Here is a 21,868-nt window from a genome sequence, read left to right as displayed (position 1 = left end):
ACGTTGAAAAGTAGCCCCTGCATTATAAAGGCCAAAACAGGAGTAATTGAAGGTGTTTGTACTTTAAGGAGTGGTGATGGCACTCTTGGTGATGTCTTCTTAGTTCATAGGCACCTGATAATACCCCTTCAGGTGGTCGAGCGTGGAGAAATCCTTCACTTTGTGCAGGTAGTAGGTCACGTCAGTGATGTTAGGGAGAGGGTAGTGATCCGGTTCTGTTTGCATGTTCAGGCACCTGTAATCCTTAGGACGACGCGTAAGGGTCATGACCATGGGTTGGAGGCCTTTTGGCAAAAGCCCAATTGATCCAGTGCCAGACGTCTGAATTTGGCAAAGACTAGGGGTCCCATCGTCTTGATATGGTGATAAATACCATGTTTGAATGAGCCATGGGCGTTTGGCGAAGTTCTGGACGGAAAACTTCCGGGTATGACATGAGGAGGTGGTCGTAGGCATCCGTGAGTGCGCTAATGTGGAGAACGAGGTTGGAAGAGGTGGGTTGAAAGGGGTCGACAACTACGAGTCTGCGTTGACCAATCGTCGGTGGGCGACATCAACCAGAAGGTGGAAATGAGAGAGAGAATCCGCACTGAGGATTGGCAATGTGACGTCAGCAACGAGAAACTTCCAATTAAATTTCCCGTTTTCAAACAATAATGTGAGGTTCTCGTACCCATAGGTGGGTATCGCAGATCCGTTGGCAGCTACCAGGAGGACGTCGGCAGACTTAGACAGACAACGTTGTCCTGAAGAGTTCCTTGGCAAAAGAGAATGGCAAGCACCCGTGTCTACCAAAAATCGTACGGCTGTTCCTGCATCATGTAAAAAAAAAATTAGAAACACAGGAGGCCACCTCCATGAGCGATGGCTTACAAATTTTTAGCCAATGACAATCCTTGGCACATTTCTTTGCGGCAACCCTGAGTCTGGAGTGGTATTAGCAAAACTGTGGTCGATGGGCAGCGGTAAGTGGCTGTAGAAGTCGTTGGTTGGGGCACGAGCGAGTGGTTGGTGATGGGTGGCTTTGTCGCCGCTCTGGCACGTTACGTGGTAGGTATGTGTGTCCTACAGCATTCACGTCAGCTTCGGTTGACGTTGAATAGGTATCCTCCTCATCAGGAGTGGAGGCGTTGATAGAGGTCTTGAAGGTCGTGAAGTGGCTGTCCATAAGGGCATCGACTTTTGTCATCAAGTCCTTTATGGGCAAACTATCGACATCGGGTATGGCAGCTCGTACAGGTTCGGGTAAACAGCGTACTCAAAGGGCATAAAGTAGGTTCCCCTCACGAAGAGAGCCGTCTGTGGCAGGTTGCAGGCGAGCAATACTAGTCATTTCCCTGAGGGCGAGCGAAGCCCTTTGGTCCCCCAACGGTTGTTGAGAGAGCTAAAAAAGCTTTGCTATACAGGCGGCTGGCAGTGAGTACTGCTGTAGAAGATATGTTTGGAGGGCATCATACGCTATTGGGGTGTTTCCTTGTTCACAAAGCCAGTCGAAAGTTTCTGGGAAGGTATCCTCGGGTATCGCCGCGAGAACATAATCTGCTTTGTTGGTTGAGCGAGTCACGCCCTTGATGCAGAACTGGAGTTCTGCATGCTGAAACCAAGCAAATGCCTCTCCACTGGCGAACGACAAAAGTTTGAATGGGGCGGCGGCAACTTCCCTGGAGTCCACCATAGTAATAGTATGGGGAGGGTGGGGGGAGGCGGGAAGAATGAGTCGCACTCCAGGGTCAACAATGTGACGGGTCAAGAGTAGGTTGTGACTCAAAGGCGAGATGAATGCAACTGAGTAACTTTATTATGACACATCGAGTATATTTACACACTAGGTCCCAGTAAGAAGGTCACAAAATACAAACATTCTGTTTCTTGTCCAACCGACAACCGGTTCTGTTAACAGTTAACAATGGAATAGGCAAACATGTTGATACAAGTTGCTGTCAGTGCACAGGGAGAGCGAAGATACCAAGGATAATATATACAAAAAAGAGGAATGTCGTTATTATGAACGCTTGTTTGACAAACGGGTGGTACATTCTGTTATTTGGTTGGTCTATCGTTGTTTATTTAGTAACTATCACTGAAGTCTCGAGTTACAATAAGATGGCTTCCTTTTTTTTTGTGGGGGGGGGGGTGAGTTGTCAAATTCTCGTACAATAGAAGTGGAGCATATTCTGTTTCTTTTGTGTTGCATCGGTGCTTAGTAACAAATAGTCAGTTAACTATAATATTACGTTTTTGGTTATCAGAATCGTTTCAATATGTTTTATAAAATGTAATTGAGTCTACGCAAATATCTTCAGGTGTTAAGCATTAAATCTAAAAAGATTTCATCTATCGTTATGTATCGAAGTATCTTTTTATTAACTGCTCATTAATGATGAATTAAATTTCATTTAAAAATAAGTATCTTACCAATCGTTTTAATCCATATTTCTATTAATCTCTTGGTTGCTGTGACCATGAGGGAAAAAAATTTAGCTTTGCATTTAAATAATCATTTCAGTAAAACAATCCATGCATAGCAGAATCATTTTTTAATATTCAACAGCAATTGGAATAGTTTTAATGGAAAAATCTTTTTTGGGGGGTATGTAATAGACGCTTCCCAGGTAACAAAATTTACCCAGATCGGTATTCATATATCAAAGACATTAATTTTGTTTGATGCAGATTAATTGTTGGAAATAAATTTGATTACCCTGAACAGCATGGAATAGAATATGATGCTGCTTGATTCTTGGAAATTATATTAAATGGCTAATTTATCGAATTAAAGATAAATGATCTGATGTCCCAACAGCAAAGTTCATCGACACCGGAAATAAATGGTACGGGGGCGGGGGATAATTACTGCCTGGGCTGACATTTTATCTTAGGAAAAAAATGTATCCCATGAATTAGTATATTCAACTATACTAATCATAAAGAAAATTCACTGTTAATAAGGAGAGAGCAGTATGTTTAAACCAGATGATATTAGTTGATTTGAAATATTATGTAACCTTTGGCCTCTCTTTATTTTGTATATTGCATATGAACAAGTTAGAATGAATAAGGATAACATTAATATCACAATCATGATATCAGGCATATAACTCATAAGTTGCCTCATTCTTTTGAAGAAATGTTAGGATAAGTTATATAAACAATCCTTTTGAACTTTGCAAAAGATGATAATGATCGAATTCTATGTTCCCAAAACTTCAAGTAGAGTAAAAATAGTCATTTAACGGCGAGATTTTAACATTATTATTTTTTAGTGACGTAATTCTTCAAAAAACGTAAGATTGCTATAGACAACAATGATCTCGTGTCTAATTCAACCATAAATCTGAAATCTTTCTCTTAATTCTTATTATTTCCTAATAATAATTGTTCAGCAATGGAAGTATAAATATATTGGCTCTTTCTGTTACTGAACAGAACAATGCCCCCAAAAATTCGAGTAAAACAAAAGTTAAAAACAATTATCTCACTGACTGCATGTTCTTGTTGAGTTGGTCTAGAAATTCAATACTACGCTTATGTTTTAGACTAAAATTCATGTTTTTTGGTGAAATAAAATTACTTTTGCTCTTAAATAGAAAGTGAACATAAAAGGCTGGAATAGCTATACATTATTGAAAATATTCCGCATGGATAGAAATTAAAATTTGTAGGACACTATTTTATAGCAACCGTGAATTAAATTAATTAATAATACTCTTACATCTTACTGCCTACCTAATCCTTTCAAACAAATGTGGGAAAAAAAATCATTATTAATACCCCAAATAGGGATTACATATTCTTCATTAGATACAGAGTTTCGTATATACCTGTCAACCAATATACTGTAACTGTGAATATCTTTTTTTTTTTCCTGTAAAAATTATCAAAAGAAATTTTGTCGTTTTTACCTGGAAGCTTTTACCTTTACCTTCCATTTTTTTTCTACAGATGGTCTACAATTTATATCTCCATTTATATACTAAAAAAGAAAAATTCCAAAACTCTTCTCTCTCTCTCTATCTCTCTCTCTCTCTCTCTCTCTCTCTCTCTCTTTAACCACACAAGCTATTAATATATGTATATATATATATATATATATATGTAGTATCTATAGATATACATATAGATACATAAAAATATATGTATATATACATATAGATACATAAAAATATATGTATATATACATATATATGCATATATATATATATATATATATATATGAGCATGTGTGTGTATGTGTATGAATAGATATTTAGGTATTGAGAGGGTCAGATTGATCAATAGATATATTTCCTAGAATCTGGAAATAAATTGTCGAAAATACCTTGGTGAATGAATACTCTGGGCACTTGTCACATTATATTGACTAAATTGGTACAATGAATCTATTTCATGATAAGGCTATTCTTTACACTGGAAAACAAGAAATCATCGTAAACATGTTTTGCAGTATTATATGTATATATATATATATATGCGTTTGTATATATATATATGCGTGTATATATATATATATATATAGATGTATATATATATATATATAATATATATTTATATATATGCGTGTGTGTGTGTATATATATATATATATGCGTGTATATATATATATATAATATAGTGTGTGTGTGTGTGTACATATATATGTATATATAAATCGTGTAAGGTAGATGAATTAGTCATAACCTTTTGAGAGGGGGGTGCGCCTGTGTGTGTGAATATCTATCTAAATATTCAGCCGTCATTTTCGACTAGTCGCATACTCTAGTCACTAAATAATAATAAGGTAACATACAAAATAAATTATCACATAAAAAAAAAAAAAAACATAAAAAGATTTATAAGCCTTCCCATATGGTTTGGCTTTCTGTTTATATTATAAGCAGAAACGCATTAAGGGGCGAGAAAAGACCATTAGGGCCAGTGAAAGTGGGGCTACGCTTCGGTGGTTAGTAGAAATATTGAATATAGAAAGTGATTGAAAAAGCGTTTATCCAAGTGGCATTAAGATTTTGTTCATTGCACTAAAATAATATATTTAAGCTTTTATATTATTTTACATTCACCTTATAATTTAGTTTTCTATACTCAGGGCGAATGCCGGATTAGTAATTGACAGAAATCTGATATATTTCTAATGTCCACGCAGTAGATAAAAATGGACAAAAATTTACGCAAATATGTTCTGAGAGAAGATTGATTATTGGAAATACGTAATAATAGAAGAAGAAGAAGAGGAAGAAGAAGAAGAAGAAGAAGAAGAAGAAGAAGAAGAAGAACTTTGCGAGGAAAAGAGTTTGTTATAATATGCATTAGTACAAAGTAAATGAAAGAGCATGTTAGCAAATGTAATAATGAGAGCTGGAGGTACTTTTGATTTTTATTTCCTTAAAGAATGACAATACAAGTACGAGATGAAGAAGGGAGAATTTGACTGTAAATAGAATAAAGACGAGGTAACCTGATATAAAGGAGAGGGAAGTACGTGTAAAAAAAAATGGATAAAAAGAAATGTGCTGGACCAAATGGAAGGAGGAAGACATTTTTTTCGATCAAACGAGGAAGTATTTTTAAGATTTGTAAAATGTGGAGAGAAGAGAGGGACAGAGCTGAATAATTCAAGGGTGGAAAGGGGTAGTATAAGTTTAAAAACTTTTTAAGAAGAGACTTTTGAAGATTCTTAGAGCAACATTAAGATGTTGGAAAAGAGAAATACCAGGAGTTGATCGGAATGCAAAGAAAAAGGTTTGAAAAGAATAGGCGAGGGGAATAATTGCTTCTTTGAATGAAGTAAAGGTAGTAAATGGGACTGTAAGGATTATAAAGACTCAATATTACTTAGTATACCAGTGAAATGAAGATGTATATATTTTCTAGAGAAATATTACACAAAGATTGACAAGGGAAGGCAAATGGAGATTTTAAAAAAGTGGGTGTTTAGAACAAAAACCATCTGTTATGGAAGAGATATGTGATAAGTTAAAGAATCAAGGTTTATGGTTTTCAAAGCTGTGTGGTATTGCCGATAAACATTTCTTTCTACTCCGGTTGAAAAGTCTTCATATCTATTGGTCCCTTTTTAGACGGAAAGCTCGTTGGTTCGTTGTAGATTGCCTTATATAATACGCAAAACATGGGGTCTTGACCACGTAAGAATAATTGGGCGTATTATTTGTATAAACAGACCCATCCTTTCTCTCTCTCTCTCTCTCTCTCTCTCTCTCTCTCTCTCTCTCTCTCTCTCCTATTATTATTATTATTATTATTATTATTATTATTATTATTATTATTATCACCTTTGTTAGCTTCGTTAGGGCGAAGGTTATGCTTTAATAGGCGTGTATTTTCTATGTCTTTGTGTTTGTGATTCGCATAACTGAAAAACCATTTGACTGAATATTATGAAATGCAATGGGATTAATGGCCTTTATTCAAAGAAAATTTGATTAGATTCTGGAAATGCTTGGGTCAAACATTAAGGTCAAGGTAAATTAGAAGGAAAAAACGTATTTTTGAAATGTGGTAAAATTTCTACCGATTTGCATGGAACTAGTACCGGAATGTGCATAATTCAATAGCCTATCTAGTGATTTGAGAGTGATCAAAAAGTCAAAGTCAATGTAAAAAAAAAAAAAGGTCTTTTTGCTATAATGTGGTCGATTTCTATTGGATTTGCATGAAATCAGTGGCAAAATGTGTATAATTTAATTCAATTACAACATTATATAGGCAAAGGTATGCACTCGATCGAGTGCCAGTTCTAGTTAGTATTATCATTATTATTTCAGTGAAGATTATAGCTGACTCACTGGCGTTGATTTTGTAGTTTAGCTTTTCAATTGCTCTACTGTATGCGATCAGTATCTGTGCTATGCTTGTCTTCAGTAGGTACAGTAGGGGTGAAAAATACGTGGAAAAAATTTTCAGATGTTAATACGAATTCACTAAATGTAAACTTGTCAAGTACAAGATACAAAAGAGTCGGCTGCAATGTGTTTCAAAAGGGGGCTGGGTGTTTCCTCTCATCTTCAGATAAGAATTGGAATGGTGTAGGCTAGGCTGGCCCTAATTATACACGTCAGGACGGTAGTTAATTCAGGTCCCTGTGAGCGGAGGCGGTAAGTTGTCTGGGACGGAGCAGCTCTCCCATTGACTGAAGCGATCACTGGGAGAGGATCCGTCACAGTTAGGTTGATGCTACACTTACAAACGTACAAGATAGACTGGATCTGAGTATTGATAGGTTGGGCCCCCAGTGCTGTGCGCTGATTAGCCAAGAAGATTCCTGAGCGGGACTCAACGTCAGGCAAGCTGTTCTGATGCTCAGTTTCCTGGTCTGGTGAATCCCAATCTCCTCCCTGATTTGCTGAAGCACTCGCTGGGAGAGTCTCAGTCATAGGCAGGCTATTGGGTCGTTGAGCATCCGCATACTTGTCGATGTTGGTGAGTAGATGGTTGGTGTTCCTACCACACGAGAGAGGAGAAACATCTCTTGTGTAGTATTGAGTAGTATTTAGTTCCTTGACTGCAGTCCTCATGGCTCCAGAAATAATGCCACTTTTGTATTATCCTCCTTAGTCTGTGAGGGCCTCTGCAAGCAGGAGGGGCTGAACGGTGTCTGTATTACTAAGGGTGCCTTTTGCTTGGTGATGAAGAATGGAGTCGATCAGCAGTTCAACTTCCAGCTTCTTGTCTGTAGATCTGGGGTGATATATGAAGCTAGGCCTGAACTGCATGTATTATGCTACAAGCCCAAGGAAATAGTCTGACTGCTTTGAGCAAACCATACTAGCATAAGTGTCTCTGATTAGTACAGCTTTGCCGATCCTTGTAATATGCAAACGCTTTCACCACGTTAAGATATCCCCATTCAGAAAAGGATATACAGTATATGTATATGTGTGCATATATATATATATATATATATATGGATGGAAATCAACATAATATTGTGTTCAAATAGAAATTGTGTTGATTTTCATCCATATTGATTCATTAGGGGTAATCACAAACTAATTCCTTAACTGCAGGTAACAGTTAGGTTCCGACTTCTTTTAGAACCTTTGAGGGCTTGGTTGGAAGGGACCTGACCTTTCATTTGAAGCGGCTAAGGTTCGATCCCTAGTATGAGGTTAAAATTTATATCTATCTATATATATAAATATATATATATATATATATATATGTGTGTGTGTGTGTAGGTATATATTTACAGTATATATATATATATATATATATATTTATATATATATATATATATATATATATTTTTATAAGTATATATGTATGTATATATATATATATACATTTATATATTTATGTGTGCATATATATACATATATATATATATATATATATGTGTGTGTGTATATATATACATATATATATATATATATATATGTGTGTATATATATATATATATATATATGTGTGTATATATATATATATATATACATACATACATATATATGTATATATGTATATGTGTGTGTATATTAGGTAAACGTGTATTAATATAATAATACATAATGCATAATTGTCTTCAAAGATATAATGTTATTCAAGAGAGCTTTTGCTCATCCTTTTCCACCATCTCCAATTGCTCTTAGCATTACAAAATCCCTGAGGAGGTTAAACAACAAAGGTGACAACATATTCCCTTGGAAAACGCCACTGTTCACTGGAAATTTATTTGATGGGATTTTACTAACATTAACTTTGCATTTTCTTTGCTCATGAACAGACTTATTTAAATTCACATATCTGACAAGAACTCCATAATAAGGTAGGACTCTCCACAAAATTGGCAGGCACACACTATCCAAGGATTTTCATAGTCCACAAATGCCACCAGAAGCTTATTTCTATACTATACACATTGATGTATCACATGTCTCAAAATGAAATTGTAGTCAGTAAAACTTCTACTTTTTTCTAAATCCTTCTTGTTCACATCTCAACTTTTCATCAATCTTTCTCTCTAGTCTCTTTAAAATTAATATATATATATATATATATATATATATATATATATTATTTTGACAACTGAAGTAGTGTGATCCCTCTGTAATTATTGCATTAGTCAGGTCTTTTTTTATTTTTTTATTGTGTTATCTTCACTAACATTCCTAGCTCCCATTCATCCAGTTTTGCCTCTTCACGCCACATTCTACAAAATAATCTAGCAAGTATTTTGGGAGTCACTTCATTCTAGGCAAAATCATCTCAGCAGTTATTCCATTGCACCAAGGGGTTTTCCATCTCTTCAGTTTTTTCATGATAGCTTCGACTTCAAACACACTGAATTCATTCATGAACACATCATGTTCTTCCTCAGCTTCAGGTATATCAATCAAATTACTCCCTTCATATCTCCTATTCATGACCTCATTAAGTGTTCCATCCAACGCTGCCTTTCTTCATCATCTGTTGTTATAACAGATCCATCTTTTTTTTAGATGGATATATGCTTCTTCTTTTCCCCAGTAGAGGTTTCATTAATAATTCCATGAGCAATTCTTACACTATAGCCAGTCATTCTTGGTTTTCTTATGACTTCAGTATCAATATTGAAATGTTTAGTATGCTCTACCGTGTAATTCTCATTGCCTCCTCAAAAATATTAAAAAATCAATATCTGTCTTTGACTCCTTTTTATAGTATCCCAAGTATCACTTGATATCCATGGTTTTCTCCAAGTCTCTTCAAGTGAAAGACAAGGCTGCAGCCAACCGTACCACCAGAGGTTTGCGACCTTGTCTTTCACTTGAAGAGACTATGGTTCGATCCTAGTATGAGATAGAATTTTTTTCTATTTCAGCACGATATTGTGTTGATTTTTCACCCATGGTGTTATATGTATATATATATATATATATATATATTCTGTTGATTTTTCACCCATGGTGTTATATATATATATATATATATATACACACGACGAAAACGCACAGAGGAGTCATGGAGTTTCTGTCAATATATTACTCATGACGGCAAGAGCAGAGACAAGGGACAAGTTAACAGACACGGTAATCAAATAAATAGTTGACAACCAAATTACGTATCAGATGGTTATGTTCATTACACCAATGTGCTCCTCAGATCTGAGATTACTTATCCATGATAATATTGTTTTCTTTACTAAAGTGTCACAAATGGTTTTACACATCAGAGGGAGCACTCAGAAATTCTTGAGTGTATAGTGTTATTATTTTATTCTATAAATTTTCTTCGGTCATATTTTCTATTTCTTTTTTTTTTATTTCAATTTACAAAGTCCTTGGATGTTTCTTTACTTCCTTATGATGGATTTCTTCCGCTATTTTGATGTGTAATTATATTGTCAGGCATTTAAAAATTTAGATATTAAAAAATCATATTTTTACAAAACGTATAATGTAAACTCGAATATTGGAAGATAAAACCAATTCACAAAAGTACTGTACTGTAAAGTCCAAGTCGATAAAAATCAATCATATTTTATGTCTGAGACAACTCTCTCCTTACCTTGCCTCTCTTAAAGATAGATACGTTACGTAGTCAGAAGAATGTGTCTCTTCTAATAAATGAAAGAAAATTAGCAATATTACCTTCGATATTTCATGAAGTACATGCATTTTGATAATAGCCGTAATATTGAGAGAGAGAGAGAGAGAGAGAGAGAGAGAGAGAGAGAGAGAGAGAATTCTGTCAATATGTCAGTTATGGTGGCAAGTGAGGGGACGAGGGACAGGTTTCAAGACATGGCAATTAGTGTAAACCAATTGCAAACGAATTGCACATGGGGCCATGCGGTGGCTCTGTCCATTACAACTCGTGCTCCTCAATTTCAAACAGTTTCTCCTTAAGACAGTTATGTTGAAACAGCAGACATACTTTGTAATTGATTATCATAAATGTTTTTAAATACAGAATTATGTAAATTGGCACGCGTTTTAAAACTTCAACGAGGAAAGTAGGCAGATTCCACTGCTTATGCAGTTGAAGATCTTGTTTTATATGATTGTATACAGTATGTACATTTTAACTGTGCTGGATTTACTTTTTTTCATGATGTAATTTTATTGCTAATTATTTTCAAAGACTGAACAACCTTAGCTAACTAGCTTAGCACCGTTTTTGCAGTTATCTAGATACCAAGAATATGGGAAATCATTGTGTAAATCTAATTACTCCTAAGCACCATTAAGCCTGAAAAAAAAAAAAATAAAAAAATAAAAACTGTGGAAGTTAATAGCAATGTTACATTTTTGTGAGCGAGTTAACAAGTCAAGCGTATCTCGTCCAAGAGCAGTGATTCAACTCGTCAAGGGTGTAGACTAAAGAAAAGTGAAACAAAACCTTTCCTGATCTCCCAAACTTAGACACAAGAAATCCTTTTTTTTCATATGTTTGCCACTGGGGATTGGGCGGAATGTTGTAGGCCCATGCAAATCTGCTTCATTCCAGTAAAAGTTTAGGCCACATAATGATGACGTAAACTGGTATTGTTTTAAATAAAAAATATGGTTTCCATTAAAATCAAGCTTGGGCCTTTAATATTAAGGTAGACAAATTAGTTTCAGCTTCCCTACAAACACCCAAAACGTGACATTATACATACACACACATACACACACACACACACATATATAAATAAATATATATATATATATATATATATATATATATATATGACGATCTATCGGTAAGGCATGCGATGTATAAATTTGTCACTATGCTGGAGAAAGGATCAGAAAAACGAAATTGTCATACCTCTTCAGGTCCAATTGATACAAAGTTAAGTACAGGATCAAAGTCACCTATGCGACAGCAGTAAACAAGAAATAATACAATAACATAAAAAATTAGCACACAACTAGTTTAAAATTATAGATAGTTTAAAAATCAGTGAGTTTAAAAATTACAGCTAGTTTAAAAATGACAATTGTTTAGATACATTGTTTATAAGTAGTTCATCAAGTTAATACATTCCTGGGCTATTGTTGATCAATTTTACACGGTTTTTCTTTATGATGCATGATTCTATGATATTGCGTTTTGTTATGTCCTTACAATATAAAAATTTTTTTGCCCCTTTCCAATTAATAGTGTGATTATGGTTATTCATATGCTGAAACAAACTACTTGTTTGGTTTCCTGTTCGAACATTATATCTGTGTTGTTTTAGTCTCGTTTCAAGGTCTTTACCACTTTGTACTACTTATCTTTTATTGCATTGATTACATGGGATTTCATAAACACATCCATTGCTTTGTACAGGTGAATTTCTAATTAACATATCCTTTAAAGTACCATTTTTGAAAATAATATTAACATTAAAAACTTTCATTAATCTAGGAATTGTCAAGAAATTATTGTGGAAGGGTAAGATGAGCAGGTTTTGCATATTAATATACAAGACGTGTATGAAGAACAAATTGTAATGGGAAGAATGAACTATAAATACAAAAAAATAGTTGACATTAAATAAAAGAGAATTTCCGAAAAAAACTTTTTTCTGGTTTAATCCACAAAGGGATTTATAAGAGAGAGAGAGAGAGAGAGAGAGAGAGAGAGAGAGAGAGAGAGAGAGCGTGTGTGTATAACATCTAATGGATGGTTCACCATATAATCCTGTTTTGGATTATACTTTTTTTTCAATATATATAAATATCGTAGATTAAGGTGTACTGCTGAGAGAAAATACCGTGCTGGAATTTGAGTGACCCTCGTATTTGTAATTTGTAAGGAATAATTTCTCGAAGGGAGGATTATTAAGTACATCTTAAGAGGTCAAAATCATTAAAGTGATACGAGTAATAGTAATAGTTATAGCTATCATTAATCTCATTAAGTTACGTAATTGCTGTCATATAAATATCAGTAACGTGAAGGAATAATGATTCCTGATTTATCTAGTGTTACCCATGATCTTTATTATGGGAAGGAAATATCTATGGTGATTTATGAACTGTAGAATGCTTTAGAATTTTTTTTTTTTTTTGATGGATTGCATGGACTTTAGAAAGAAAGGGACGTCATTTAAAACGAGTCTTGATTCTGAAATCATTTGTTCAATTGATAAATATAAGTTTCTTTGTGAAAATGTTTTTATCAAATAAATTGGAATATTTTTAGTTACCTTCTATAACATTATGAAAATGTAAAGTTATATTACAATGATCCTTACGAGAAACACTTTAGGAATGAGGTTATGTGAGGTATTATTAGGCAGGCTTTGCATTGCGAAGGCCGATATCTGGACAATCTAAGTGAAGACTGCAACGTCCTTGAAAGTTGAGTTAACCTTTCGTTACTCATACCTCTGTTCTCTAGTGTATCACTGATTTTGATAATTAATTTTTTTTTTTTTTTTTGAAATTGCTTACGGTACTAATGTGTTATTACAATTGTCTAAGTCGTACCATTTTCGTGAACATGCATATTCTTAGTGCCCTAAGGTACATGGAGGAATAAACGGAATCCTTTATATATTTGAAGTGGCCAGAGTAGAAATGTACATATGGAAAGTTATTGTTGGACTTTCTATATATGGAAAACTTAAAACGTCTAAAAAATGGGATACTATTATTTTCTTCATTTTCTATAGTAAATTTTATGGATGGTACCATTGAATTAATGCTTGAAATAAAACACTCATGATTAAAATTTTCCTCTAAAATACCTAAAATATCTTCAACATAAAAGTACCAAACAATTTGGGACTACCACACTAAAGGAATTAATCTAGCGAAATGCCTTCTGTGGTTCTACAGTTAATCACTGATACTTATCATCAGATAAGGAGAATGATAATAATTGGAAAAAATATACTGACAAGTAACCCCACGAGTTTTTGTTATTTGTTGCATCAATTTTGGTGCCTACTGTACAAGGCAATCAGCAAGGAAATGTAATCTTTGGCTAGTAGTTATAAATTAAATATAAAATTTGAGTGAAGAATGAATGTTCCTAAAGGCAAAGCGTTAACGCTAATACAGTATATATGTTTTATGTCACCTCAAGTTTAGCTTAAGGTTTTCTTATGTGAAAAATGGGTTGTTAAATTAATTAAAATAACATAAATTTCTTAGCTTTCGTAATGATAATATTCTGAAAAGCAATATGCAGTAAATCAATTATTCGATAAAAATCAATAGTCCTCTTAGTATTTTGTGAGGCATAATTTGTTTGAGAACTTTGGAAATATATGCGGAACTTTGGAAATATATGCGAGACCTTTTTAATAAAGTTTTGATGAAGAAAACAATAAGTGATAGGTATAAATATTTCTCATAAATGCTCTGACGAGAAATAGTCTCATAAAAACAGGTGAGAGCAGGATATTAGAACGGATGCTTCTGTAACTGCATATTCATTGTTCAATACAGTGGTACAATATTTTTTTTTACCAATGTGACGCCTTTCACCTACCCAACTGGCATATCTGACCCAGTCCCGGAAAGTCTTCAGTCTATTATTTTTTTTTTTTTTTTTCCGATCATTCATTTGGCATTAATATGGATCGCCCTTTTCATTACGAGAGGAATAGCGCCAGAGAGACTGTACCAACCGTGTCACACAATTGTACATAATTATTTTGTATATATTATGCTTGTATCTGCGCTCTTCCCTCGCACTAAAAAGAACCTGAATGATCATGTCTCCGTTTTGCTCTGTAACATTTGTCTGTCTCTCGAACAGGTCATGTCCTGTTGCCTTGAGGTTTTGTATATAAAGAAGAGTGTTCCTTAATAAATAACTCAGTCGTTTCCAATCTGCCTTTGAGTTCACAACTCCTCTCTCGGCCCGTCACTCCCTTCCAACTTCTCTCTCCCTCCGCGTAATCTTTTTATAAGCATTCGATTGCATTCGATTTGTTCGATAGATAATCTTCTACTTATAGTGTACAGATGAAGGGAGAATCTAAGTCTACAAAATATTGAAGGAAAACGGACAGAAGAAAGGGAGAATATCAAACTGTTTAATATTTTGGAATATTATAGGTATCTTGTATGCTTCTTACACTAATTACTACAGTAGGCCTATATCGCGTGGACACATCATTGAGCCTTTTTTATCATTTAATATCTAATTTTATCAAATTATGAAGACACTTTAGTAAAGCATTGAAGAATATAGATGAAGCCATTACTCTAAGTTATTTTCCCGAAAGATGTAAAGCATACAAGTGGGAAACAAATATATATATATATATATATATATATATATATCTTGAATAACAATTGAAATAAAAGAACATGTGTTTGAAAAGAAAAGACTCATGTGCACATAAAATGCTAGATACTAGAAGCAATGTTGTTTGCTCTCAAGAAAAATAATTGACATTTAGGGTTTAAACGGTTCGAGAAAGAATTAATATAAGATTTCCACTGGTGGCTTAATTGCTTACAATACAAGAAACTGAGTCTTGGAGTCAGTTTTAGCTGTTTTAGCTATGTAATGATATTCATATGAACTATGTAGATAGAGGTTGCTAGTATAAGCTGCTGGTGATAAGATACAACGATGCTTATAGGGAAACTAGTAGTCAGGTAAGAAATACAATGGCCTCTACCACACGTGTTTCATACACGCTCATGCAGTGTAATGTTGTTGCTTTATTTTGTGACGAGCCGAGAGTGGGTTGCGACTCAAAGGCGAGATGAAAGCAACTGAGTACTTTATTATAGACACATCGAGTATATCTACACACTAGGTCCGGCAAGGTCATAAAATCCAACATGCTATTTCTTGTCCAAACGGCAACCGGTTCTGTTAACAGTTAACAATGAGAAAGAGGCAGACAGATTGATGCAAGTTGATGTCAGTGCGAGGGGAGAGCAAAGATACATAGGATAATATATACAAAAAAGAGATATGTCGTTACTATGTACGATCGTGTGACACACGGGTGGTACAATTTCTTTTCTAACTCTCCCCTGCACTGATAATAGAACAGCCTGTTCAAGCTTGCTATTGCATGATTTAGATTGTTTGATTTTTTGTGATATTTTTTTTCTCTCAACTACTTGTATATAGGTCCATTATCTGTTGAATAAATTTTACTAGGTGGTTGTTATGTGTTAAAAAAGAGGCGAGGTGATTACAAGTAAAATTTATTTAACAAATAAGGAGTTTATGTAAAAGCATTTAAGAGCATAAATATCACAAAAATTCAAACAATCTAAAACATGCGATGGCAAGTTTAAACAGGTTGTTCTATTACAGCGAGAGAGAGAGAGAGAGAGAGAGAGAGAGAGAGAGAGAGAGAGAAAACAATAATAGCAATACCTTGAATTAGCGTGAATGAAACACGTGTAGTACAGTTAAACAAGTAAACAATGGTCTTTGTCACTTCTCTCAAGTAAGCCTCGAGGTTCAACCTCAATTTTTTAGTGAAAAAAAAAAATAGTAAATTTGGGGAATACCAATTCGGTAGAGAGAGTATAATTTTGAAGGGATCGTGTCAATCTATCCAGGGAAAAGTTGTTAAATGCGTATTTTAGTTGAAATTTTTCTTGATTTTGAATATCTACCGGCAATGAAATCTTTTGGAAGTTATGAAAATAATCTAGTGACTTAATAGTATGAAATATTTGTTTAGGCTTTTTAATATAAATTAATAACAAATTATCTTACTTGCAACCATGGAAATCAATGTTCCACGTTGCCATTCCAAATTTATCGACAACGCTTTTCACCAAACGTGAAAGCATTCAGAGTACATGCTGCCATCAACAACTCTCCATCAACCAAAAATACTAAAAAATTCAATTTGAAAAATAAATCCTGCTATGTCTTCTGCTCTTGAATATCTTTCAAAATATGATCTTGTGGACTAATTCCGTATGCTTGCGAAAGAAAATTAGTTTTAATTTATCACTACCTTTTTATGGATATTAATCGATATATATTGAGTTTACAAAAGCTGCCGCTACTCTGGATTATAATGGTGAGGATAATGAAAATGAATTTAAATGAGTGACAGCAACAAGAAATAAGCCAATACCAAAGAAAGCGAAGGCATGTCCAACAAAGAGGAAATTAATAGTGGGTTTTTGAAAATGTATGGAGGGAGAATGACAGAGTGATCGATTTCTTAACTGGTTTTCCTCTTGTTCCACCACTGAAATTTTTCAACGCAAAATTGCACGCAAGAGGTAAAAAGAGAAATTGAAAAAACCTTTATATACATATATGCTCACTATTTTTTTTTTCTTTGATTCGCAGCACGTTCATCTGATAGCGATCAGTTTGTAAAAAGGCCATCTGAATTTTGTTTCTCTTTGATGATTTTTTCCCCTTTCTTGTTGCTCCCTTTTCGCAACTATTTCCTACTTTTCCCCTCCCCGTCGTTTGTTATTGCAGTGTTAGTTTCCTATCACCGGGAGAAAAATAACGAAGCATTTTTACTGCTCTCCTGTTTCAAAACCCGCTTCTTCTCCATTCCTCTATCGACAGTTATTCCCTTCTATAGCTTCTATTTTATCTATCATTATTTTTTCACAGAAAATAGTATATGTGGTTAATAATCACCCTTTTGAGCATAACAATTATATTCTCCAATCTATTCATTAATATCACTGCTTATAAACATCTTAAATAACCTTTTTGGACCAATGGAAATGGTGTGAGTCGCAATAAAGACTGAACAACATACGACAAGGTTCTATTTATAATTGGATGACTGTTATGGAGTTGCTTTCATCCTGATTAATATCTTCGTTTTACCTATAAAAACCATTAGTAAACTGTTCCAAGTAAATACCGATGATGTTATTCAAAGATCTCAATACAATATCTTATATGAATTATCTTACATGATATTAATATTGAGGTATATCAAAAAGCTAATTTTATTTTGTCGCGATACTTTTCGCATCACTAGTTTATATACAGTATATATATATATATATATATATATATTTATTTATATATATATATATATATATATATAGATAGATAGATAGATAGATAGATATAGATATAGATATATACTGTATATAAATATATTTATTTATTTATTTATATATAAATGTATATATATATATATATATATATGTATATATATATATATATATATATATATTATATATATATATATATATATATATAGATAGATAGATAGATAGATATAGATATAGATATATACTGTATATAAATATATTTATTTATTTATTTATATATAAATGTATATATATATATATATATATATATTTATATATATATATATATATATACATGTGCATAAAAATTTAAATCATAAATACACAAAAAAAATTTTATTTATATATATATATATATATATATATACATATATATATATATATATATATGAATATATATATATATATATATACAGTATTTATACACACACACACACACATATATATATATATATATATGTATATATATATATATATATATATATATTTATATATATACATATACATATATATATATATATATATATAATGTATAGTGGCGGGATGTCACAGCAACAACCCCCACACCCCTGAATCACTCTAACTGACAAATGTCTCCTCTGCACAAACTTTCCCCTTACGTTATCAACTGGACTCTTAGATAGAAAGGACATGAAAACAAAACATAACCTTAATACTATATTTTTGATAAACTAAAAATAAATCATAAGCCAAATTAATCCCACTAAAACTATTTCCAACAAACTAAACCTAATCATAAACTTGGAGACTAAACATACAATAACCTAACACCATTCAAATAAACAAAAAACAAAAAACTAGCAAAACTTAAAATTAACCGCACACCACCAACACCATAATGAATATGTGTATATATATTATGGGACACCAACACTGTCGTCCACACAAAAAGCCGAACTGTCTTTTATGGCAAATTACCACAGCTCTGTGGGTAACAGACTACACTGTGTGGCAATTTGCCACAACTGCCTCCCTGATTGAGGTAGTAGTTATCATCATCGTAAAAATCATCATCATCATCATCATCAATTGTAAGTTCATTCAATCTGGGTCATCAAATATTATTTAAATCTGAGTAGTCTCGTTAAGTTCCTTATTATTAAGCCAGGTCGTCAACAATCAATTTCACTTTCAAGGAAAATTTCTACAGTGGAGGAATTACGGCCTGAAAATGAAAAAAATAAAAACCCTTACGAACACTCCTAGCTAACTAAACTATTGCACTATAATCAAAGATAAATGATATAATGTCTATTATTCAGAATCACTCCTAGCAAAGATGAATAAAATCGTACTTACTTTTGAAATAGATAAAACACTTCCACGCTGGTAAATAATAATAATAATAATAGTAGTAGTCCAGCATTCACAAACACAACTGCCTCTAGCTGCAGTCAAATCAAAATAATTATTCGCCCAAGACATGCACCACTGCCCTAACCTAGCTAAAAACATAAACAAACAATCTCAGTTATACCAACAGTCTTTCTCACAACAAACATTCAATACACTAACTACCTCTTGCTCACTGACACACACACACACACACACACACACTCTCTCTCTCTCTCTCTCTCTCTCTCTCTCTCTCTCTCTCTCTCTGGATTTGGCAAACAACAAAAAATAAATAAAAATCAAACAAAAATCAATACTCCACAATATAACTACATCATCATCATCATCCGCCGTTACTAGTCTACTTCAGAAAAAAAAGACTTAGACATGTCCTTCTATGTGCGGCTCTTTAAGGTCTTTCTGTACCAGACCACACCCTCCGACTTTCTTATTTTGTCAATCCCTCGTCTTCTCCTCCTTTCTCTGCTTCTTCTGCAATATCTTTGGACCCATTTTCTCATTCTTATCATATGGCCTACCCACATTTATTTCTTTTTATTACATGTTGTAGGAATATCCCCTACTTGAGTTTCCTCTTGTATCCATGTTGTTCTATTTTGTCTCTTCATTATTCTTTTCATAGCTCTTTGAGTTGTAACTAGCTCATGTTCTAAGGCCTTAGTATATTCTCACTTCCTGCTGCGTATATTTATACAGGTTACATTTTACTTTCCATAATATCATTTTGTTTACCAAAGGCTGTCCATCCCATGCTTACTCTTCTTTTAACTACTGTCTGCACCGGCCAATTTTGTGGAGAGTCCTACACTACTATGGAATCCCTCTTATATATGTAAATTTGATTAAGTCTGTTCAGGAGCATAGAAAGTGCAAATTTAATGTTAATGCAGTCATATCATATTAATTTCCAGTGAACATCGGCGTACTTTAGGGAAATGTGTTGTCACCTATGTAGTTTATCTTCCTCATGGATTTTGTAATGAGTAGAACAGTTGGAGATGTTGGAGAAGGGTTGGTGTGGATTGGTGATATGAATTTAGCAGACCTAGAATATGCTGATGATGCTGTCCTTGTTAGCAGAGCATCACAAGATTTGCCATGCTTGCTTACCAGAATGCATGAAATATCACCGGAGGTAGGGCTTAAGATAATGAGATGATGAAAACGGAGCATGCAATCGAAAATTAAATACTATTGGAAGGAGAAAGAATTAATTAGGTAGAATAGTTTAAGTTTTGGGAACTGTTATCTCCAATACAGTGTCTTTAGAATTTGAGTTTTGTGAGAGATTGAAAGAAGTAAATCAGACAATTGCTAGGCTAAGTAAAATTTGGAAATCCTTTAGAAGAAGAGCACAGAGAAACATTTGCAATTGAATGAAGGTATTAATGTGCAGTCTTAGAGACTTTAGGAGACGAAGAGCAGACAATCAATGAAGAATTGTGTGACATTAATAACATATATGAGTTAGTTGGTAGTGAAGTCTTTGGACACATAGTTACAAAGAGAAAGCCATGGATATCAAATGATACTTAGGATACTATAGAAAAGAGACAAATACAGAAATTAATCGTTCAAAGGTTTCGAGGAAGTAATGAAAATTACAAGGAAGAGCATGCTAGATATTTCAGTATTGATAGTGAGGGGAAAAGAAAAGCTAGGAGTGACTGGAGAGAATATTGGGACAGTAAAGCAGATAAGGCTGACAAAGCTATGAATTCAGGAAGTGGCTATGGTGTAATAATTGCTCATAGAATTATTAATGAAATCTCTATGGGGCCAAAGAAGAAGAAGCATATACCCATCAAAAAGAGAGATGGATCTTCTATAACAACAGAAGATGAAGAGAAAAAACCTTAGATGGAACACTTCAGTGAGGTTATGATTAGAAGATATGAAGGGGATAATTTGATTGATATACGTGAAGCAAATGATAACCTTGATGGGCCTATGACGGAATTCAGTCTATTTAAAGTTGAGTTTATTCTCAAAACACTAAAGAGAAGAAAAGCCCCGGAATACGATAGAAAAACTGCCGAGATGATACTGAGCGAAAAGAAATTGACGCACAGACTACCTAAAAGATTAATTTGTAGAATATAGTATGAAGAGGCAAAACCTGATGAATGGGAGCTAGGAGTGTTAGTGAAAATTACCAAAAAAAAAACAAAAATAGACATGACTGATTGCAATAATTACAGAGGCATAACACTTACGTCAGTTGTAATGAAAATATATAGTATGCTTATTTTAAAGAGACTGGAGAGAAATATTGATGAAAAGCTGAGAGATGACCAAGCAGGATTTAGAAAAGGTAGAATTTGCAATGACCATATTTTCCTTTTGAGATATGTACAGCAATGGGTAGAATAAAGAAATCCATTGTTGATGACATTTATGAACTATGAAAAACTCTTAGATCGTGTGCACCGGCCAATTTTATGGAGAGTACTGTGTTATTATGGAATGACTCTTAAATGTGTAAATTTGATTTAATCTGTTCATAAGCATAGGAAGTGTAAAGTTAATATTAATGGAGTTTTATTAAATGAATTTCTAGTGAACAGTGG

This window comes from Palaemon carinicauda, chromosome 8 (assembly GCF_036898095.1).
Source record: "Palaemon carinicauda isolate YSFRI2023 chromosome 8, ASM3689809v2, whole genome shotgun sequence".
Lineage (NCBI taxonomy): Eukaryota > Metazoa > Arthropoda > Malacostraca > Decapoda > Palaemonidae > Palaemon > Palaemon carinicauda.
Note: the sequence above shows the minus strand (reverse complement) of the source record.